Here is a 24823-nt window from a genome sequence, read left to right on the forward strand (position 1 = left end):
ATCTCCCTGATTGGCTGAACAGCTCTGTCTCACTAAGGTGCTGGTACTTAAAAAAAAAAAAAAAAATCCCCTCTCAGCTGTCAGAGATGGAGACATATGTTTGTGAAATATGTTCACTATATGACAATGAAACAGAAAAGTCAGAACTCCTAAACTAAGAAGTACAGAAAGTGAGTGGTTAATCTTCAATAACTGGATCGCTCGTGGATACACTGTATTTCCACCATTCAGACCCAAACTCTGATCTGATCCATTCATCTGCATCTCCGCCAGCCCTGCAATAATCCCAACGTTTGAATTCATCTCCATTATTCATTATTCATCTCCATTATCATCTTTCTTTTTAAAGAAAAAAGAGTGAAAAAGGAAAGTTCAACTGTCTGTGTCCAGACCCTGAGTGTGTGAACTGTGTTTCAGTTTTTGGACCCCATGTTTAGCGGAACTTCTCCAATGTTGTGCTGGTTCCTCACCTTTGCCATCTTCGGCCTCGCGATTCTCGGCATGTACGGCAGTGTCACCGAGAAGAAGACCCCGCTCATCGTGGTAGGTGCAGGAGTGGAGGTCACGGTCTTCCTCGTTGGAGCTAACAGCTAACGGTTGCTGTGGTTTCAGTTCTGTGTCCTGATGTGGATTATCACCGTCATCATGGTGGGCTTCGGCATCCACGGGATGATGATCATCAATAAGGTCGGTGTGGCTCGGACTCTTCTGAAAACAACGTTCCCTCTTTCTGTCCTTCATGCTCCATGATGCTGATGTTGTATCTTCTGCCTGTAGGTCAATTCTGCAATGCCTGCGGATGACCAACAGAATTTCGACAACCCCGTAGGCATTGCAGTGAAATTCTACTTTATACATAGTTTCTTCACGGTAACTTTCACTTTTCTCCTTGATGTTTGTGTTTGAATGTTTGAAAACATAAAATAAATAAATAAATAAATAAATCTTGCCTGAAAATGTCAGGTTTTCAGGTGATAGCTTCTGGTTGCTTAGCAACCAGCAGACTACACCCCCAGAAGTCACATCCCAGCAAACCACAGATGCAACTGACCAGGCCCCCAACTGTTTTATAGTTTATTAGATACATGTCTAGAGAACATTTTTATTATATGTAATTATGTAGTACTGTATGCAACACAAAAATAGAACTACTCCACGGACACAAATTTAGATGGTAATGAATAAATATTTTATTATGTTATCATTGTTTCAACATTTTACCTTGTTATAAAGTGCTTATAAATAGTGGTTGTATTTAATTCTCATGTATACATCCCGTCTGGTGCTCTTCTTCACAGTTTGTGGGAGGACTCTTGTCCATGCTCATGGTGAAGCGGATCAAACAGCGCAGTGATGTTCAGACTTCGATCCCACTGACGGATATCAGTTCACCCTTGACCAATGAATGCTAAGACAAGAAACCTCTGCTGCACTGTACCAACACAATGTTCATTTCCTGTTTCTGCAACAAATGTCACAATTTAATAAAATGGATACTTTTTTGATTTCAATGAAAAAACATTTATGCTTTCAATACTTCTCTTTATATATTTTTTTTCATATAAAAGGAAGGAAGAGTACTTTAAAGAATTGATAAAAGAAACAAGAACATGAAATGACTCCAAAGATAAAATAAAATTACTCCAATCAGACCTTAAAGTTACCATTTTGTGTCATTTTGTGAAAGTTTTCAATCATTTTATGAAAACATCATCACCTTTTAATATCGAGTTTAATGATCTAAATTAAGAAATTATTTCTGAGGTCGAACATCGTCCACAGCCTGGGGGGCGGGGTATTGATACGGGGCCAGCAGCAGCGCCAGCATGGCCGGGTCCCCGCCATTGGCTGCTCAGTTTGGGGCACATGTCATTTCAGAATGGACAGTACTCCTGCACACTGTCTCCAGTCCTGGGTGTGGTGGTCGTGTTCAGCCAGCCAGACACAGGGTTGAGTACCAAGTCCCTCCAGCGGTGCAGAGACCATCGTCTCGGCGTGTTCTGCCTCTTGCAATACTTCCCAGAGGATCTGGAGCACTGTGACGTGGACATGTGGTTCGAGCTGCTCTGGAGCAAGACCCTGCTGGAATGCATGGAGTGTTGACTGTTCCTGTTCCTCCACAGTAAAACTGGAGTATCCCTGCTGGGCATGAAGCTTGATGTCTGCAGCGTAGGGGCCCAGGCTTTCTCCATCCCAGCAACGGCGGTAGCTGTTCCGCTTGTTCTTTTCGGCTGTGTTTGGGTTCATGGTGCACTAAAAACTTTACATTTGCCATGATTTAAAATCACATCTGTGAGCGTCTCCCAGCTTGGCTGCAGACGCTCAAAAGGAGGTTTAACAATCTGCATCTAGCACTGCAACAAACTATCCAACAAGAAGAGGCTCAGCACCCAGCGTCTGGCTTCTGCCACAAGTGAAGACGCAGAATTGAACCGATTCCCTGAGACCCAAATCATGAGGCCACACCTCACCTTTTTGCTTTCTCCAGCAAGCAGGATCTTCACAGATCCTGGACCAACCACATGGTGTTCTGGACCTGAAACCTGCCAGACTCCCCCAGAGAGTCCGCCTCCACCATCTGACCACATGCACCAGCCCAGGAACAAAGTCTCCGGCCCACTAAAGGTCACTGCTCAGCAGGACCAGAGCCATCGTCAAGACCATGATGACAAGGACCCTCCTTCTTCCACTGCTTCTTCTTCTTCTTCTGCATCAGCAACAAGCACCGTTAGCAAAGACTGGCTAACTGAGAAGAAAGCAATCACCAGCTGACCCTTGGCCAACAAAACAGCTCTTCTTCAAAGTCGATGGAACATGGTAACTACTGGCCATTAGAATAGCACAAGTTATTCTCAACATAGAAGTTTTTGATTTTATGATGTGTTGATTTAATCATGTGATTGTTTACTGGTGGATGAACTATTTTATTTATTTATTTGACAGGGACATCGCACAATAAATGTATTGCACAGACCAGATATAGCTCGAAGCTAATTTTCATCTGTAGTCCCTGAGCAGAGGCAAAGTGAGGCAGGTTTACACGGTGCACAAAAGTCCACGCTGAAAATACAATTGATATAGAGCACAACAGCCAGAGACACTGACAGGATTCAGATCAACCCAACAGCAAGTCACAAACAGTTACAAAATGATTAAATATTTACAACAACTTCTCATTACATGTTTACAACTTTAAAAACACCTCATGATCATGAACCTGACTATCTTTTAGCCAATTTTTCAAGTTAAGTTTAAACTGTTGTAGAGTGTTACACTCACCAACAGTTAAAGGCAGAGAATTCCACAGCCCAGCAGCTTTTACAGAGAAGCACTTCTGACCGAATGTGGAGGATCTAAAGTTTACACAACAGTCTCCTCGAGAGGAGGCTCGAGTAGATCTGACGCCTACTTCATCACGTGATTTTACAAACTCTTTGAGGGGCTGAGGTTCCAGGTTATGCAGTATTTTATACACAAGACAGACAATAGAGAAGATGGTAAAATTTTCAAATGTTAACAATTTGTTCTTTTTAACAATATTGCAATAATGATGTGAGATTGGTTTTTTTATCTAAAATTTTGAGAGCCTGTTTGTACAGACTTTTGAGGGGCTGTAGCACAGTATTATTTGACAAGGACCAGGTTGTAATACAATATCTGAAGTGTGAAGATATCTTTGCATGTACATATAATTTGGCAGCATCTGTGCTCATTTGATTATGAATGTGCCTAAACTGGTGTAAATTAAATTTTAATGTTTTTATTAGTTTTGATATATGCTTTTTGAAAGACGAGGTCTTGTCCAGCACAACACCTAAATATTTAACGGAATCTACTTCCAAAAGTTTTTGTCCTTTAACAACAGTTTCTGGTGAAGGGTGTTGATTATCTCTTTTTGAGAAAAATATACTAACATATTTATTAAGATTTAGTGTCAAACATGATTGTATCATCCAATCTGAATTTTTTTCCATTGCACCCTGGAGCACAGCTGCTGCCTTCTGACTTGTTTTTGCATGAACATAAAGCACAGCGTCGTCTGTGTACATTTGCGTGTGCACTTCAGGACAAACCGCTGGAAGGTCATTTATATAAGAGAAGAAGACCCCGCTCATCGTGGTAGGTACCGGAGTGGAGGTCACGGTGTTCCTCGTTGGAGCTAACGGCTGAATGTTGCTGTGGTTTCAGTTCTGTGTCTTGATGTGGATCATTACCGTCATCCTGGTGAGCTACGGCACCCATATCGTTGTGACCGTCTCCCAGGTCGGTGTGGCTCAGACTCTTTTCTGAGAACGTTCCCTCTCTCTGTCCTTCATGCTCCATGATGCTAATGTTGTACCTTCTCCCTGTAGGTCACATCTATCGTACCTGAAACCAGCCAGATTTGGCACAAGCCCCTGAGCATTGCAGCAGGACTCATCTTTGGACTTGTTCCCTTCACGGTAATTTAGATTAAATCTTTTCACGGTAACGGTATGTATCGCTGTATAAATGTTGCGGTGTAAAACCTATAATGAAGTGCTTCTGAGTGGGTTTTGTAGTTGTTAAATTCACCTGCATTTACACTTCATGTCACTAGATGTGCTGTTTGCATGTTCAACCTTATTTTCACACAGACACCACAGAAGAAGAAGGCCCCTGAAGCCAGGCTCTCTCTGCATGTTGTTAGAAAAAGAGTGTTTAGCCGGCAAGACGTGGCCAGAAGGAGCTGTAACGTGTTCAATGATGCGATCCTCGGTTTTTCAGTTAAATCGCTCTGCAAATTTTATTTAAGTAGTAGCAGTTAAACTGTATCAGGTGAGATGACGGGATGACGGCAGAGCACAAATCTCTACCGTGACCAAATTCATATCGTTTCTGCCGTCATACCGTTTATACCGCGCAGCCCTGCAGGAAATAAATGAATATTGACCATTAAGACTGCTGCTGGTGGGACATGTTGAGATTTGGACTCCAGATGCCAGACACTGGACTTTCCTTCTGGCAAAATCATCCATGATGTCTTGGCCAAACCATTTTTGTGTTGGGGGTGGGGGGAGTTCTTAACCACAATTTCAGGGACATTTAGAAGGAAAACAAATAAAAGCCACTGATGTAACTGAAATATTGAGTTTTCCCTCCATAAATAGGCCTATTTTTGAAAATGTATTCCTTAATTCAGTGAGGGCCCGGTTCTGTCCCCCCCCGCCCCCCCCGACACCCAAACCCTGGGCCCGCGACAACAGACCTGTTTGTCCCCCTCATCGGTGGGCGTGTCCACGAGCCGCATCCCCAGAAACCACTGATGCAGCAGACCAGGCCCCAACACCAGACTAGTGTTTTACAGTTTATCATACATATCATACATACAGAGAACATCTTTTATTGTACATAATTATGTTTGTAACACAAAAATAAACTCACTACACAGAGACATGTTTCGATTGTGATGAATCAATATTTTATTGTGTTTTCATTGTTTTTACCTTTCTCTAAAGTGACAGAACAGTTTATAAATACTGGTTGAATTTAACTCTCATGTACACACCCTGTCTGGTGCTCTTCTTCACAGTTTGTGGGGGGGTCTTGTCCATTCTCATGGTGAGGCAGATCAAACAGAGCAGCCATGTTCAGACTTCCATCCCGCCGATGGATTCCCCTCCACGCCACCAGTGAATGCTGAGACGAGAAACCTCTGCTGCACTGTACCAACTCAACGCTCATTTCCTGTTCCTGTAACAAATGTCACAATTTAATAAAATGGATACTTTTTTTCAGTGAAGACACACTTATGCTTTCAATACTTGTCTCTCTATATTTTTTTCATCAAAAATGATGACTTCTTCAAAATATTTGAAAAAAAAAAAAAACACCATGAAATGACTGTAAAGATAAAACAAAGACTCCATTCAAACCTTCAAATTAGCATTTTGAGTCATTTTGTGAAAGTTTCTGGATCGTATTAAGAAAACATTATCAGCTTTTAACATCAACTAGTTTAATGATCTAAATGTAGAAATTAGTTCTGAAGTCGAACATCTTCCACAGCCTGCGGTGGACAGCCGAGTCAGAGCCTCGGTGGAGCTACAGCTGACAACCGGTCCTGCTCCACCTTCCTTCAGCTGCACTGCAGCTTCAGGGCCTCATCTCTGAACACGAGCTGTGAGGGTCTGAGGGAACGTCTGGCGGAACCCTCTGTCAGCAGGGTCTTCATCTCCCACCTCCGGGAGAGCTTCTGTCATGTCTCAAGGGAGACTCGGGGACCACTGCTCCGCCAGCGCCAAATCCAGGAGGATCTGCAGGGCTGGACCTTCCAGAGCCAGGACCAGATGTCCTGGGTCACTCCCCCATCGTGTACCGCTGTAGTCCTGACCTGCTTGAGGTGCAGCTTCAATTGGTTTGTGCAAAACATATTTTCTGCAACTTCATTTCTACTTCTGTCGTAGCAGCCGGCGGCTGTGGCTCAGCAGGGACTCGGCCGCCGCCGTCTTCAGCCAGTCTTGCTGTCTCTGAATGATGCGTTCACAGGTCGCTGGAGCCGTCGGGCTCACTGGGAGTTCCTCAGGCCTTCGTCAGGCTCCATAGTCCTCCGGTGGTCCGTGGGGGCAGGTGAGAAGTTTTTTTTTTTCCTCTTTGTTTTTGCATGTGTGTGTGTGTGTGTGTGTGTGTGTGTGTGTGTGTGTGTGTGTGTGTGTGTGTGTTTAAATCAAAGATCAAATATAAACAATTTATCAAAGTTCTGAAAACACAACACAAGCTCTACTTGAACATTAACTTTGCCCTTCTTGACTGAGAGAACCCGGACCCAGTGGGTGAGATCAGTTTCCTGAACCCCGGGCTAGCACCATGTGGAACCGGCTAGCACCATGTGGAACCGGCTAGCACCATGTGGAACCGGCTAGCACCACGTGGAACCGGCTAGCACCACGTGGAACCGGCTCCCAGTTCTGCTCCACTTCTCTCGTTTCTTTCATGTAATGTTTCATAACGACGTGTCATTGACCACTGTTTCTCTTGTAGTCTGTGTTCTCCTGTTCTGTGAAGAGGAGGGAATTTGTTTATTAAATAAATGAATAATAAAAGAGAAAGTGAATAATCATCACATTATGAACAGAAATACAATTATCACCTGGTCTTTAATGTGTCCTGCTCCAACTGCTGGAGCTTCAAGGCGCCTGAATCTGTCCTTGTTCTGGAGCTTGGCGTAGAGAAAATCCACATGTGACAGGATGTGATGGAAGAAGTTCCAGGAAGTATTTAAACCCTGATTTTCCAGCAGCGTGGTGAAGGCTCCTGCTGCTTCTCACCTTGGCGATGTGAGAGGCGACCTGCAGCAGGGTGGGGTGCTTCCATGCTGACAATAGAATGGAATTGTATTTTAAAAAAATAGGAAAAAAAAAAAAAAAACAGACTAAATATGTGCAGCCGCATCAGAAGGGTTACTGTTTAGAGGTGAGTGGGACGGACCGTGGGAAACAGCTGTTTCTCAGTAGGTCTGTACTTCATTTTTAAGGGTCTAATTCTCTTGTGTTTGTTCCACTCAGACTGTGTTTATGATTTTATGATCATTTCTCAGAAATGCTTCAGCTGTAAAAAATCACTGGTGTGTTTGGATCCGACTCGCACTACATTTTCTCTTATACTGTCCATTTTTTCCCACGATGCTTATTTCCTCATTGAGTTCTATTATGATGATTTCTCTCTCTCTCTCTCTCTCTCTCTCTCTCTCTCTCTCTCTCTCTCTCTCTCAGATTAGATGAACTCCATCCTCTCCTTCAGAGACTCACAGAGCTTCACCTTCATTCCAGCAAACATGAGCAAATTCTTCATCTTCCTCAAGTACATCTTTCTCCTCTTCAGCCTGCTGGTCGGTGTAAGTCCAAACAGTGTTTTTTTAATCTACACACTTCTCCTCACTGTTGCGGGTTTTGTTCTTTCACTGTTACTGAAAATAATTGTCTGAATAGAATGAAATGGTTCTTTTCTTTATCTTTAGAACTGGATTCATTATTTTTCTTATTTTATATCATGATTCATCACATCATTTGTGATCTTGGAATAAACGCACAAAAATGGTTTGTTCTGAATCTTTAAACTTAAGTGGAGCGTGCATTTTAATTGAAAACAGTTTCATAAATGTGGAATTTGAACCATCCATCTTTTTAAAATTGAGATTGTTGGGTTTTACGTTTGGTACTCAGTATTAAATTACAAAAGTATGGATTACCCAAGGTAATTGATCATTTTAAGGAATTTTGTTAAATTATTAATTTGAATAAATTGTTATTTACTAAATAATAATTACAGATCATTAATTGTGAATCACTGATAGCCATCAATTATGGTGAAATACACTGTTTTTATTCATTAATAATGTCAGATAGTCAGTTATTTGAAGATGAGTTTAATCACAGAGCAATTCAAACACTAGACCATGGACTGACGAGGTGCTGTTGCTCAATCAACAATGGCAGAAATGACTAATTAACTGAAAAATGGGTAAATTACAGAAAGTGAATTTTGAAGCTGAAGAAGGAGTCCTATCGAGCCTTGCTGGCTCATGGGACTCCCGAAGCAGCTGACGGGTACCGGCAGGCCAAGCGAACTGCAGCCCGAGCGGTCGTGGAGGCAAAAACTCGGGTCTGGGAGGAGTTCGAGGAGGCCATGGAGGAGGACTATCGGTCAGCCTCGAAGAAATTCTGGCAAACCGTCCGGCGCCTCAGGAGGGGAAAGCAGGTCTCCGCCAACACTGTTTACAGTGAAGGTGGGGAGTTGCTGACCTCAACTGGGGATATCACAGGACGGTGGAAGGAATACTTCGAGGACCTCCTCAATCCCGTCGCCACGTCTTCCGTGGAGGAAGCAGAGGCTGAGGTCTCAGAGGTGGATTCGTCCATCACCCAAGCTGAATTCACCGAGGTGGTTGGTAAGCTCCTCGGTGGCAAGGCACCGGGGGTGGATGAGATTCGCCCTGAGTACCTTAAGTCTCTGGATGTGCAGGGACTGTCTTGGTTGACACGTCTCTGCAACATCGCGTGGCGGTCGGGGACGGTGCCTCTGGATTGGCAGACCGGGGTGGTGGTCCCCCTGTTTAAAAAGGGGGACCGGAGGGTGTGCTCCAACTATAGGGGGATCACACTCCTCAGCCTCCCTAGGAAAGTCTATTCCAGGGTACTGGAGAGGAGGATCCGACCGATAGTCAAACCTCGGATTCAGGAGGAACAATGCGGTTTTCGTCCTGGTCGTGGAACAGTGGACCAGCTCTATACCCTCCATAGGGTGCTCGAGGGTTCATGGGAGTTTGCCCAACCAGTCCACATGTGTTTTGTGGATTTGGAGAAGGCATTCGACCGCGTCCCTCGTGGTGTCTTGTGGGGGGGCTCCGGGAATACGGAGTCCGGGGCCCCTTGTTAAGGGCCGTCCGGTCTCTGTATGACCGGAGTAGGAGTCTGGTCCGCATTGCCGGCAGTAAGTCAGACCTGTTCCCGGTGCATGTTGGACTCCGGCAGGGCTGCCCTTTGTCACCGGTTTTGTTCATCATTTTTATGGACAGAATTTCTAGGTGCAGCCAGGGGTCGGAGGGGGTCCGGTTTGGGAACCACAGGATTTCATCTCTGCTTTTTGCAGATGATGTTGTTCTGTTGGCTTCATCGAACCAGGACCTACATCATGCACTGGGGCGGTTCGCAGCCGAGTGTGAAGCGACAGGAATGAGGATCAGCACCTCCAAATCCGAGGCCATGGTCCTCGACCGGAACAAGGTGGCTTGCCCTCTCCAGGTAGGTGGAGAGACACTAGCCCAGGTGGAGGAGTTTAAGTATCTTGGGGTCTTGTTCACGAGTGAGGGACGGATGGAGTGTGAGATTGACAGGCGGATCGGTGCAGCGGCTGCAGTGATGCAGTCGTTGTATCGGTCCGTTGTGGTGAAGAGGGAGCTGAGCCGAAAGGCGAAGCTCTCGATTTACCGGTCAATCTACGTTCCCACCCTCACCTATGGTCATGAGCTTTGGGTCATGACCGAAAGGACAAGATCCCGGATACAAGCGGCCGAAATGAGCTTCCTCCGTAGGGTGGCTGGGCGCTCCCTTAGAGATAGGGTGAGGAGCTCAGCCACCAGGGAGGAGCTCGGAGTAGAGCCGCTTCTCCTCCACATCGAGAGGAACCAGCTGAGGTGGCTCGGGCATCTGTTTAGGATGCCTCCTGGACGCCTCCCTGGGGAGGTTTTCCGGGCATGTCCCACCGGGAGGAGACCCCGGGGAAGACCCAGGACACGCTGGAGAGACTATGTCTCTCGGCTGGCCTGGGAACGCCTTGGGATCCTCCCGGAAGAGCTGGAGGAAGTGTCTGGGGACAGGGAAGTCTGGGCATCCCTGCTGAGACTGCTGCCCCCGCGACCCGGCCCCGGATAAGCGGCTGAAGATGGATGGATGGATGGATGGATGGAATTTTGAAGTGAAATTTAGAATTATGAATTGAATAAATTTGTGATGTGTAAATTAATAATTCCGGATCAAGAGGACGATTACCAAAGTTCAGTCTCAGAAGTAGCAATAATTTAAACTGGTTGTTAATCTTTAGAATAAACGACTGTTTAAATATTAGAAGTGTGACATCGGCACTGAGCTGCTACAGCCAGAAAGTTGTCACAATTACAACCAAAAACCACCGTGAATCGTCCAGTTCAGTTAGTGAGCGTTTGTTGGACTCCGGCAGGGCCGCCCTTTGTCACCACTTCTGTTCATAGTTTTAATGAACAGAATTTCTCGGTGCAGCCCGGGGCCGGAGGAGGTCGGAATCAGGGACCACAGGATTTCCTCTCTGCTTTTTGCAGATGATGTTGTGCTGTTGGCTTCATGGAACCTGGACCTGCTTAGACTGCTGCTACAACGCCGTTAAAAAATGAACGGATGGATGCATTCCTTTAAATCAGGGCAGGGCCTTCCTGGTCCTGGAGGGCTGCAGCCCTGCATGTTTTCCACGTCTCCCTGCTTCAACACACCTGAATCTCATGATGATTCATGGCCAAGTGCAGCAGAAAGCCAGATAACGAGTCTCACTGCAGTCAGCTGTGTTGAAGCGGGGAGACGTGGGAAACATGCAGGGCTGCAGCCTCCAGGACCAGGAAGGCCCAGCCCTGCTTTAAATGATCCTCTTGTTTTTCCATTCTTCCTTTTTTCTCCTGGAATAAATACAAAACTTGTCAGGATCTTTTCAGCTGTGTTCATTTTGCCTCTTTGATTTTCACATTTGAGAGGAAAAATGTTTTTTAATCTCTGAATTGAATGAATGTATTTGTTGAAAGTCCCCATCAACCTTTGACGTTAAAATTTGTTCTGTGTTCGCAGATCATTGGAGTTCTGTTGCTCATCTTCACTATTCTTGTGACAATCGATTTCTCCCAGGTAAACAACAACAAACACCACAGAGGATCCACTTCCTGTCAAAGTCCTGTGATCCTCACATGAAAAACCCATTTTTTTTTCAAGCACAATGAGAACAAGTGCTAGCAAAAACACACAGGATAATAAGTGCACAAACATAATCACACAAAAAAACACACAAAATTTCAAAATGAAGAAAAAATGATTGAAAACAGTGAAAATCACAAAATTCAGACAGAAACTAAAATGTATTCAAAAGAGATTAGAAATCATCAAAAGTAATCAAGAGATAAATTAGGTCTCATTGATGCAACAATGTTTCAAGTGAAAACACTTTTTTTGTTTTTGTTTCAGAGGATTTTCTTATTTAGATGGCGATGCATTCAAACCGACGTAAACTAGTGCTGTCAATTTTAATCGCGATTAATCCATTGAGGTCTGCCAATTGGGCCAAAGAAAAGAACTAGAGGATAATAGTGTTTTTTCCTGACATTGGGACTGATTTATGAGGATTAGATTCTTCATTGCGATTAATCTCAACTTTAAAAAAGTTAATTGTTGACAGTTCTCCATGAATTAATCACGATTAAATTGCGATCAATGCAATTAAAACTGACAGCACTAATGTAAGCAAAAAGTAAACAAAAAAAATCATCACAAAAAAAAAAGTAAAAAAATAAACACAGACACTAAAGACATTTAAGATAAAGACCCGGAAGACACAACGAAAGTGGAAGAAATGACCAGATCAGAGCAGTAAAATCAGTGCAGCATGACTGGCCTGACCAAACTCAGAACGATGCTCTGAAAGCTCACAGAGGTGCGGGACTGAAGACTTTCTGTCTTTTGATTGATTTGCAAGGAGAGAGGAGACATGAAGTTGAACTGTGAGAACGTTTATTGCCTCAGAAACAGTCAGGTGGAAATTTAGATAAATAAAACAGAGCTCTTTCAAAATCCTAAATAATCAAAAAAAAACAACAAAACAAAATAACTTTCCTTTCTTTGTGGAATCCTTTGAAAAATGAAAGTTCTCGTCTGCTCCCTTTACGATGTACTTTGTCTTTCCGGGAAAGAATATTAAACTTCCTTTTTAGTTTCTTTAGTTTTCACAAAGAAAGGGTTAGAATGTTCTTGTGGCGTGACGCAGAGTGGCGAGGAAGAGCAGGCGCCCACTGGTGGATGGTCAGAAGACTGTAAATCTGGAATGTTTGTGGTTAGCCGTTAGCCACGGGCCTCTAGCCATCCTGGGGCGGGACTTCTGGTTTCCGTCCACAACAATCAAATGAGCCAGTGTTCCTTTCAGCTGGTGGCGCCCCCAAACAGCAGCTGCTGTAATTGCATGGGGCTGTCCATGCGTTTGGTTCACTCTCAAAAGTGCAGAGGGCCAGCAAGCTAAACCAAATGAAGCTGTGAAAATTCCCGTCTCCCCACCTACCCAGGAGAACCGAGTCCTGGACGATCCTGGTGTGAAAGCAGCCTGAGGCGTCATTCAAACTGCAGGCAGATGCGACCCGGTTCTGACTGTGACCCATACCTGATCTGAACGTTGTCACAGCAGACCCAGGCTTTGTTCATATGTTCTACCAAATCAGAAACTATCTGATGCTGTTCAATGTGACCTCCATCAGAACGGTCAAGTCCCACGAATGCGACGTCCACGTCACTGATGTTGGTACTGACCAATGTGCACGAGAGGAAGCGACGTGTGTGACGGAAAAATGGAAAGAGCTGACATGACAGCAGGTGATGGGAGCAGTCAGTGACGAAATTGTGAGGTTTTGGACCTAATTAGTAGTGGTAGACAGATCAGGGCTGGTGAACCACTGTCTTTATTCTCTGCAGCCAGTAGATGGTGCTATCTAGTCAAGCAATGTTTGAAAGCACACTTCATTTTAAGCCCTTCAGCCCCTTTTTTGATTTAGTGGCTTCAGAAAACAAAGATGGTGGTTCATGAGGCCTCATCTGAAATTATGCACGGGCAGACGTGGCTGCAGTGCCGAAGAAAAGACCCTCAGAGCCAAATCTAAAGCTGCAAAAGATGAAAACAAGCAGCGGTCATCGTCGAGTCACCTGCCTGTTTTATGAAGCGCTGGCGTTGGATCGGGTGACAAGCCCAGCTGTGAGCCACCGGAAAGTCCAGCAAGCAGCGTCAGCAGTGAAACAGGTGGGTCACTGTGCTTCAGTTCGCTGCAAATAAATATAAAGATAACAATTACATTACAGTCATTTCAAAGTGATGCATAAGCTGTATCTGAACAAACATCATCAATCACTCCAGCCTGTCTGAAAATGTGAACAGAGAATCAGTCTCTGCAGGCATGTGGTTATAGAGATGCATGTCGGCGCTGTAACCATGCACATCAATGCATTTGAAAAAGAGGTGTGGCTTTATGTTTGGCATGTGACATGTGTCTGTACCCCAGGTGATGGCGCCCCGGGTCACTCCTGTCTGGCTCTGCCTCAGAGGAAAGGCCATGCTCTGCAGCCGGTGCTGACAGTCCTGCCAGCGCCGGCTTCAGGGAGAACCGCTGTCATCAGGGTTTAAGAGCAGCTTGTTTGCAAACTGTTGACTGCTCGGCCAAAACACCCCTCCATCCGAAAGACGTGACAAAACAGGCTTACCAGAGCTGATGATGGACGACCCCCTGAAGATGACCTTTAACCCGAGGGCCGGGTTCTCCTTGGAGCATGAGCCTCGCTCTCAATCAGCTGATTTGTTTGTATCTTCTGCAAACCTCAATAAATCCTCCTCGTGCAGCGTCGCCGCCTCGGCTCTCATCTTTGGCTCTGACTCACCAAAAATTCCACAACAGTTGTTCAGGTTCCTGTTTGGGTGTGAGCCTGCACCTCCAACTGACAACTGTGGGTGTAGAACCCAATGAAAACAGATAATATGATATGAAATCAATTAAAACAGGATTTAAAACCAAGAACCAAGAAAAAAAATAAAACAAATGAAAAACTTGAAAAATTAAAAAAGATAATGCTGAGAAAAATCTCTCCACAAAGAGACTGGAAATGCCGAGAATGGAAATGAACTCAGAAAAAAATAATTATCATAAAGAGATCAAATAAATAATTGTAAATTCTTAACTGCAGTGACGTGGAAAATGAGTTTCAAAATTGACCAAAAATAAACATTTAAGAGAAAGTTGAAGTGTTAGTGTGCAGCACACCCTCAGTGTGAGTGTGTGTGTGCGTGCGTGTGTGTGTGTGTGTGTGTGTGTGTGTGTGTGTGTGTGTGTGTGTGTGTTTCAGTGGAACAGCTCCGTGCTGATTGGAGATGAAGTGTCTCCGGTCGGCTTGTGGCTCGTCACCTTCGCCACCTTGGGCCTGGCGGTTCTGGGCGTGTACGGCAGCGACGGCGAGGAGAGCCCGCTCACCGCGGTAGGTCCAGGACGGAGGTCACGGTGTTCCTCGTTGGAGCTAACAGCTGACTGTTGCTCTGGTTTCAGTTCTGCGTCCTGATGTGGATCGTCACCGTCATCCTGGTGAGCCTCGGCGTCGCCAGCACCGTCACCGTCCACAAGGTCGGTGTGGCTCGGACTCCTTTCTGAGAACAACGCTCCCTCTTCCCCTCTTCTTGCTCCATGACGCTGAAGCTGAAACCTTCTCCCTGCAGATCAAATCCGGAATACCTTCGCTGGGAATCTTCTTTGGAACCGCTGCCTTTACGGTAACTTTCACTCCAAAAACATTTACAAAAATCAAAACAAAATTTTAAAAAAATCTTGCCGGAAGGTTTCTGGTGTCAGTGGTGTAAAGATTGTTTAGCAGCGAATGGGCCAGGCCCCCACGAAATCACGTCCCAACAAAACTCCCCAAATTTACCACTCCCCAATAAAAGGTTTGTGTTTGACTTTTCACCATGAACATGTATGGAGAACCACGGTGTTCCTGTATGTATGGTGTATGGAACACAAGAAACAACCAAGCAGATACTCAGTGAGATGGTAATGGATAAATGTTTGAAGTTATCATCGTTGTGACATTTTACGTGTCCGGTGCTCTTCTTCTCAGTTTGTGGGGGGTTTCCTGTCCATGCTCATGGTGAAGCAGATCAAGCAGCGCGGCGACGTTTACAGCTGGAAGCCACTGAAGAATCCCCCTTCACTCCTGATCCATGAATACTAACATGAGCACCCTCTGCCACACTGTGCCAACAAGTCGCTCACTTCCTGTCTCTGTCATAAATGTCACGATTCTATAGAATTTACACACATTTACATTCTCAGTATTTTTCCATCTCTATTAGTTTCTCATAAAAACCAAAGGAAGAACCATCAAAGATGCAATAAAATGAACCCACTCAATTAGATTAAGATCTTGTGTTGTTTTGAAGTTTTTGATCATTTTACAAAGACATTTTCACCTTTTTATAGTAACTCGTTTAAATGTTGTCGTCACAGAAACTTGTTATCTGGGTGGATTTTTGGTGAGGTTAACAATAGGGGCTCCCATGGTTTCCTGTAACCTCCCACCTCCTGCAGATCAGTCCGAGCGAAGCGGATCAAGTGGCGGTCAGCCAGCAGCCACACGGCGTGGCCGCAGTCTGGTGCAGACGTGAGCCAGAGCTTGGAGACTCCCGCCAAGGGAGCGGTGGATCGGCGCCTGGAGACGATGACTGCTGTCATCCTCGGCTATGCTGCACAGAGGTTCGGCCACCATGACAGCAGGAGCCCAGCCGGACTGAAGGTCAGGAGGCCGTGAGGGGCCAGGACAGCTCCAGCCTCCGGCCCCAGCGGTGCTCCACAAGCGCTGCCCTCAACTTCCTCGACACCTGTGGAAGGTTGTGAGGGTGATGGGACGCAGGGGGAAAGTTGCTGGACGGTGGAGATGTGCAGAGGGTGTGTGGATCCCGAAAGAAGAAAACTCCAAGGACTTCAGCCAGTTTGGAACCATCTCGCTGCTCAGCACTGCAGGTAAGATGTTTTTTACTGTTTTGTCGCGACGCCTAAGATTGGTAATTTTCCTCTTCAAGGTGGTGCCCCGGAATTATGCATTAAATAAACCACAGGTTTATTTAATGCATAATTCACAACTTCTCTCAGCTCATTTTCTGTAATTCACTCATTTGCAGTAATTGGTCATTTGTGGCATTATTGATTAATTACTAACACCTGGTTAATCAATGATTGACTAGCTAAATCACTCTGTGGTCTACTCCATTCCCAAAAAGCTGATTGCTTTATGTTATTAATGAATAAATAACAGTTTATTCGGATTAACAACAATTGAATTTGGGATAAATTACTTTGTGCTTCACTTTAAACAGTTTATTACGCTTTATTAGTTGATTGTTATTAGTGACTCACTGTTGATGAACTGTAATTACTAATTGGTAAATGACAACTTACTCAAATTAATAAGCGAATACATTACTTAAAGTAATCAATTACTCCTGATACTTCATCGATAATCAATACTTCAGTAATTTAATACGAATTACCCAACGTAAGCCCCAACGTTTTTGTGTTTTCATATGCTTTTTGCACGTGGGAGCTGCTATTTCATTTCTCTGTACTTGTACAATGACAATAAAACTCCTCGGATTCAGGTCCTGGACAGAGTTCCTGTTCATGGCTTCATTCGGTTATCAATCATCAATCACCCCTTCAAATGTCCCAGATGTCTTTGTTAAAGGGTGTGTCTCCACCCTCCAGCAGTCTCTCTCTCTCTCTCTCTCTCTCTCTCTTTCATTAGGTAACTTCCTCCTCTGCAGTCAGTCCTTCAGAGTCTCAGAGCTTCACCTTCATTCCAGCAAACATGAGCAAATGCTTCAAGTCCGTGAAGTACGCCCTGCTCGTCTTCAACATGCTGGTTGCTGTAAGTCCGACACTTTTTATTTCTCAACACTTCTCTTCACTTTTACTGTTTTTCAAGTCAGAATGAGAAAAAAAATGTTCATGTTTTTAATCTTTAGATTTGGATTTTTGTCATTGAAAAATCGAAGTAAATGTTCATATTTCATCGGCCAGATGCCAAAAAGATTCTTTTGTTTTTATGTAATGTAGGAGAAAGAACAGTGCAGCACATGTAGCAAGACAGGCCGAAGAGATTCAGAGCCTAAAATGTTTTTCTCTCAATAGAATGATCATTTTTAAGTGAAGTGATCGATGTGCAACAGTTTATCAGTAAAGAACGGCGTGAAATCTGCTTCCGGTGGATTATATGTATATGAAAAGCCGTAGACACACCCACACCCACACCCACACACACACACACACACACACACACACAATCAATATGGGAAGTGATGACGGTTAACACTTCAGAAGTTAAAAGACAAGTTGGTTCTTATACAGCTTTCACTTTCCTAACGAGTAATCCAGGTAATTACTTCTGTTTTCTAATGTTTCACACTTTTCTTAAAAACAACAACAAAAAACTGTTAAAACCTTCACAGCTGTGTTCATTTTGTGTCATTTGTTCATAATAATATTTTTTTTTTTTTAATTCTCTGAAGTAAAGAAATTAATTTCGTTGAAAGTCTTGTTTGACCTTCGACATTTAATTTCATCCTCAAACATGTCCCGTTTCCACAGATCGTTGGAGTTGAGATGCTGATCTTCACTGTTCGAGCGACAAATGGCACCTCGGAGGTAAGCAGCATCGAACACCACACAGGAAGTGCTTCCTGTTTCTGTCGAAACCCCCTGATCCTGGCACGAAACATGTGAACACAAGTGACCACAAAAAGACACCACAGGACAGGAAGTACACAAAACATGATCACAGTGTGTCATCCTCGCAGTGTGTTGACAACTCTACACACACACAAAATGCTCTGAGTGTTATCAATCTATGCCAAACTCTGAGCTCAGCCCCAATTAAAACCAACAACATGACCTCCTTGAAACCTGCTGACAGTCTTTTCTTTCTGACTCAGGATCAGCTCCATCCGTTCAGACTGTGTTCCTCCAGTAGTTCTACCGTCCGGCAGCACCAGGAGCGTACTGACAGTGTTAACACACATTCATGTTGGCGTCACCCACGGCATTCGGAAATCCCCTTCTGAAGGTTTCAGTGAGATCAGCAGGACGTCGCTGTATTGATCATTTCAAACCGGATGTAAATGTGATCGGTTCAGCCTGTCACATGAGCGCATCACATGACCAGAGGAGGCGCTGTGGTAGGGCGATTTATGCAAAACGTTAACTCATAACGTAAAATCAGCAGATGACTTATGTGAAAATCAGAGTCTGATCAGGGCGACTCGGTTGTAGAAACTACTGAGACCAGAACACGTTCTGAAACCAGGGGCTTCATGTCTTTATTTGCACATTATGAAAATCGACACTTTTGAATGAGTTCCAATGAGAGCAGGACTCTTTTTGAAACCAGCATCATCGCCCCCTGCTGGAATTTCCCTGTAATCACAGCTTTTTTTTCTGCTTTTTATCTGTGGCGGTTCTTGGTTGGTGTTGTTTCAAGTGCGTGATGACCTGCACTTTTGGTTGGAACGGGTGTGTGGTGATGGGGGTGGGGCAATGTTGGTGGAAAATGTTTCTGTATTATTTTTGTGCTTTCTCTGTGGATGGGGTCTCCGTCCTCAATTACTTCTCCGTCTAAATCCCGGAAGGTCTGGGCTGTGTCCAGATTCTGGCTGTTGTCTGTTCCGTTTGGGGGGATCATTGTGTTCTGCAGTGTTTTCGTGGCCGGTCACCTCTGGGCCCTGCCTGTCTTGGCCTGGCGGCTTGTACCTTGTACGATGGTGGATTATGACGCAGTTTTTGACCCACACACACACACCCAGTGGACAAACTGTAAACACACACACATGACCTGAAACAGACCAAAAACTGAAGCACAAACAGAGGAATAAAGTCCAGATGTCGCTGTGTGCAGACCCTCAGTGTGTGAACTGTGTTTCAGTTGGACAAGTCCTTGTTGAGTCCAGGTCATCTGATCCAGTACTGGCTCACCACCATCGCCATCTTCGGCCTCGCCGCTCTGGGCACGTACGGCAGCGACAGCGAGAAGAGGACCCCGCTCATCGTGGTAGGTCCAGGTAGGAGGTCTCGGTGTTCCTCGTCGGGGCTAACGGCTAGCCGCTGCTGTGGTTTCAGTTCTGTGTCCTGATGTGGATCACCACCGTCATCCTGGTGAGCTACGGCACCACCGTCATCCTGACCATCGACGAGGTGGGTGTGGTTCGGACTCTTTTCTGAGAATAACGTTCTTTCTTTCTGTGCTTCAGTCACCATGATGCTGATGTTGCACCTTCTCCCTGTAGGTCAAATCTGGAATCCCTGCAGGCGACCGACAGAGTTTGACCGAGTCCTTCAGCACGGCTTTGGGAATCTTCTTCGGAACCGGTGCCTTCACGGTAGCTTCCACTCCAAAAACATACAAAAAGAAAAATACAGGATAAATGTTTTATGTTTTCACTGTTGTAACATTTTACCCTTTTCAGGTAAAGTGAAAGACTAGTTTCAAAGTCCTGGTTGTATTGAACGCTCATGTATGAAACCTGTCTGGTGCTCTTCTTCTCAGTTTGTGGGGGGGCTGCTGGCCGTGCTCATGGTGAGGCAGATCCAGCAGCGCGGCGACGTTGGCAGCTGGATGCCACTGAAGAATCCCCCGTCGCTCCTGATCAATAAATGCTAACAGGGGCAACCTCTGCCACACTGTGCCAACAAGATGCTCACTTCCTGTTTCTGTTACAAATGTCCAAATTCTTTGAAATTTTACTTCAACTAAGACACATTTACACTTTCAATATTTTTCCATCTGTATGAATTTTCTCATAGAAACTGAAGAAAGACTGCTTCAAAAAAGGACATGAAGAAAAACATCTCCAAAGATACAATAAAATGACCCCAATCATACAATCAAAGAAGCTTTTGTGTCATTTTGTTCACGTTTTTGATCATTTTAAAGACATTTTCACCTTTTAATTAATAACTATTTTAATTGATGTAATTATGGAAATTAGTTTTGAAGTCAAACATCAGGATAGTTAAGTCAGTGGAGAAGGTCATCGAACTGCAAAGAAAAGAAAACAAAGAAAAACACGTGTGACAGAATTATTGAGGCAAGTGACGGTCAGATGAAGCCCTGTAAATCACTTCTGAGGCCTTCCACTCAGCTGTTTCACTGAAAGGTTAACGACTCTAGACTTTAGTGGGATTGGGTATACTGCCATCTACTGGACAAAGTAATATTGCAGCCAGTACCAAAGGACCTTGATGTGAGCCTAAATGTTTGCAAAAACAATGAATGCATTTTTCTGTTGTGTTCATTCATGTGTAACTATTTGGCACCAACACAGATGCAGAGCTCTGTTGTTAATAAAAACATGTCAAGAGGTCCCATTTTTATTTCAAAACACTAGTTTTTCCGTCATGCTGGAGGTTTCTCCTGTTTGACAGGATTCCTCCTGCCTTTGAAAACACCCTGTCAAAGATCAGTTTAGTTTTTTTTTTATTTTGATCAATCTATGAGTTTAGGGTTTAGTTTATATCAAACTACTGTCTCTGAACCTTCATTTGACTTAGAGTAACGTTTAGTTCAGGACTGATGCATTCTGGATAATTGTGTTATCTGCATGCAGTGAATGTTGGTTTTTGCTTTTCGTTTGTTTTTCCATTCTCATATTGTCTCTGTTCTGTGAACCTTGTCCCTCCATCGTCTGTCCTCTCCCCCCTCAGGGTTGGTGGTGCAGAGGAGCTGTGCCGAGCGTCCTGATGGTCCACTGCAGTGGCAACAACTTGGAACTTGTGAACACCAAATTGTTGGTCAAAGAAATGAGAAACGACTTGACAACTCTCCAGTGTTTTTACCCACTATGAAGCTCGTCTTCTCTGCCGTCCATATCGGCGTCCATATCGAGAACCGATGGAACCAGCCCGGTTTTACGTCAACAAGAAGATGGCTGAGTTTCTCCCCTCTGTTCAAGGAGCCCTGGTGCATCGTTCTGCGGTAACACTCAGTCTTCCTCATTTTGTGCTGAGTGGACTTTATTTGAACGGTTGGGGGAATACTGCCGGACTCTGACAGCGCACCTCCAGAGGGAGAGGCTGGGTTTGAATTTCACATCAGAGTTTTGGGAAGAACAAAGAAGCCGAGAAGTTTTCTTTATCAGATTGTTGTTCAGATTTTTTTTTTTTTTTTTTGCATGTCTTCATCTTATTCCATCTGACGTTGTAGGAGCCATAACAACAGTGTGTGAATGTGTCACATGGTGCTCAGGGTTACTATGGTAAAGCACGGGAGCCTGGGTCATGTGATGCATGTGGTGATTGACAGGTTGCTTTTTAAAAGAGTGTGTTTACCTGCAGTCAGCGGGAGAGAGGAGAGCGGGTCAGAGAGAGACAGGATGTGGTTCAGGTGGTGTCATTGCAAGCTTGCACCCACTCTGTGGCTGCACCAGGTATGTAAGCGACATGCAATGATGAAATAACATGCGCTAACACTCAGACATATGATAACAACAAGCGAATATACGGATGTGTGTAGCTGCTCGAAAGAAACAACAAGCGAGCATGCTGGCATGGCCGCATATTCGCTTGTTATCGCATGTCATGTCGTCTATGCATGTTGCACACTTGGTGCAGCCACAGAGTGTGTTCAAGCTTGCAATTAAACCACCTGAACCACATCCTGTGTATCAGTGTGCTTCCTGGTAAGTCTGACAAATACAGAACCCACAACTTTCCTCTCAGCCGACAAGCTTGGCCTGGAGTCGCTACAGACGTAAAGGTGCAGCCGTCGCACTGCAGGGATCCGTCGCTGATAATCATTGAGATCAGCCATAACGGTGGGTCAGCAGGTGTGTGAGCAGCCGTGACTGCAGAGTGTTGATTTTACAAACAACATTTTGTCTTTTTATTGGTCAAACATATTGTATGATGGTCTGGTGCATATGGTCTGATTCTTGTTATGGTCAGACCTGCATGACCGGAGTAGGAGTCTGGTCCACATTGCCGGCAGTAAGTCGGACCTGTTCCCGGTGCATGTTGGACTCTGACAGGGCTGCCCTTTGTCACCGGTTCTGTTCATCATTTTTATGGACAGAATTTCTAGGTGCAGCCAGGAGCCGCAGGGGGTCCAGTTCGGGGACCACATGATTTCATCTCTGCTTTTTGCAGATGATGTCGTCCTGTTGGCTTCATCGAACCCGGACCTACAGCATGCACTGCGGCGGTTCGCAGCCGAGTGTGAAGCGACAGGGATGAGGATCAGCACCTCCAAATTCGAGGTCATGGTCCTCGACCGGAAGAGGGTGGCCTTCCCTCTCCAGGTCGGTGGAGAGACTCTGGCTCAAGTGGAGGAGTTTAAGTATCCTGGGGTCTTGTTCTCAGTGGGGGACGGATGGAGGTGAGACTGACAGGCGGATCGGTGCAGCGGCTGCAGTGATCAGTCGTTGTATCGGTCCGTTGTGGTGAAGAGGGAGCTGAGCGGAAGGTGAAGCTCTCGATTTACCGGTCAATCTACGTTCCCACCCTCACCTATGGTCCTGAGCTTTGGGTCATGACCAAAAGGACAAGATCCCGGAGACAAGCGGCTGAAATGAGCTTCCTCCGTAGGGGGGCTGGACTCCCTTAGAGACAGGGGGCAATGGTCCCTGGGACGTCATGTCATGAATTTCTGTCCACGGACGTCCGCGCGCAGGACAGATTTTGTGACCGCGTTGCGCGTATGCGCACGTCGCGCCGGTACACGCATGCGCCAGAGCGCCGCAGCAAACAAACCATGACAGACGCTGACTTTGAAAAGTGAGTCTGTGAAGCGAACAGGCTGCAGCTCCGTCTGAAGAAACTCAGAGAAAAGCTGGAGGACGGAGAGAGCAGACTCTGTCAGGAGGAGGAGAAGGTCTGTCACTGAAGAGAAACAGTGTGCGAACTGTACCGCGGCTGTCGGGGGGCTCACTGGGGGGGGATGCGCGTGCCTCGGAGGGAACATGTCTGCTTTAAAAGTGACGCTTAAGGCATAGCGCCCCCACGCTTCAATGGTGAGGACAAGTACTGCCTGCAGGTCGGCATCTTTATTAAAGATCTAATACACGATTTTCTCGAAAAGACGAAGCCCCACGTCTGTTACTCACTTTTTGAACAACGCCATGCGCCAGACCATCCGCCCGGCTCTCCTGCTTCTCCCAGGAAACGCGGAAGTGTACGAGCGCGATCTCCTCTTCTCCGGCGTGCACGGCTCTGTTTACAGTTTCTGCGATCCGCCTCGCTCATAAATAAAGCTTTTTTTTCCGAAACAGTTACAGTTTCATTATGTCAGACTCGCCATCGGTAAGTACTAGCTCAGAAGCTCACCGGATACATAAACACTCTGAACGCACATGCGCAAAAGGAAGAAGCTGATTGGGCGCAAGCACGTAGAACCGCCTTATGAAAGCAGCTCGTCAGAATGATTGACAAACAGACCCACCAATTATTTAGGTGATCCACCCGGAAATCAAAATGTTGTATTACACCTTTAAAGTGAAATCGTGATGCGCAAATCATCCATTAAAATTGGCCGAATTCTGCATATAATCCATGATTATGATCATACAAAATCAATAATAATAAATTAAAGGAAATACATGGCAGAAACAGCTTTTTTCCAGTATTTAGGGCCCCCCAAAATTTCACAAATCATGTTTTCAGGGGGGGTCATGTCTCATCAAGGGGGGCTGAGACCCCCCTGGCCCCCCCATAGTTCGCACCCTGAGTGAAAGTATCTAATCGCTCGGGCGCCGCCCCGAGATTCAGAAACAGAAAAAAAGGCTAAATAAACTCTGATACTAAATGATAACGTACTGACAATGTATGTGCCTCATTTCCTATAAATAATCTGAAATAAAGGAGCAGATAAACAGTCTAGAGCCGGAAAGCTTCTGGAGGATGCGTGGATCAGTGCGCCTGCATGGAACGTGCACAGCTGAGCCCAAATGTAGCAGGAGAGAAGAGCGTTGGCATCGGTGATGTGCTGCAGAGCCGACACAGACACGCGGACACGGGAAGCATGGACAACAACAAGAAAATTTAGGTTTTGCATTTTGTTCCCTATTGTATCGAAACCGAACCGAACCGTGACCTGAGAATCGAGGTACGTATCGAACCCAGATTTTTGTGTATCGTTACACCCCTAATGGATGGCATACTGCACGATGCATTTTATAATTATCACAGAACCACCATTTATGTCTCGGTTCCTCACCACCCCCATCTCCCCGCCAGGACCCGTTTCTTCTGCTGGAATCTGGTAATCTGGAACCATCAGGCCCTCTGAGATTAGAAAACGTATTAATCCACCTGTAGCTGAAGTTAGATCAGTGGCTAAACATTCACAATATGTACCAAATGTCTTTGTTCAAGCCTGTGTCTGCTCTCTCTCTCTCTCTCTCTCTCTCTCTCTCTCTCTCTCTCTCTCTCTCTCTCTCTCTCTCTCTCTCTCTCTCTCTCTCTCTCTCTCTCTCTCTCTCTCTCTCTCTCTCTCTCCCCCTGTCCCTTCTGCCCTGA

The 24823-nt window shown here is 45.3% G+C and overlaps 1 long non-coding RNA gene across 2 annotated transcripts; it reads left to right on the top strand.

Annotated features, from left to right (window-relative positions):
• The first annotated feature begins 507 nt into the window (after nt 1–507).
• On the top strand, nt 508–5562 carry LOC115404281 (uncharacterized). Of its 2 annotated transcripts, XR_003933319.1 has the most exons (4): nt 508–543; nt 4189–4263; nt 4353–4442; nt 5552–5562. It is a non-coding gene; the product is annotated as an uncharacterized LOC115404281 (long non-coding RNA). The 2 variants fall into 2 exon arrangements; XR_003933318.1 differs by lacking the exon at nt 5552–5562 and having other exon boundaries at nt 4353–4663.
• Nucleotides 5563–24823: the final 19261 nt, after the last annotated feature.

The sequence above is a fragment of the Salarias fasciatus genome, chromosome 17 (genome assembly GCF_902148845.1).
Source record: "Salarias fasciatus chromosome 17, fSalaFa1.1, whole genome shotgun sequence".
Classification (NCBI taxonomy): domain Eukaryota; kingdom Metazoa; phylum Chordata; class Actinopteri; order Blenniiformes; family Blenniidae; genus Salarias; species Salarias fasciatus.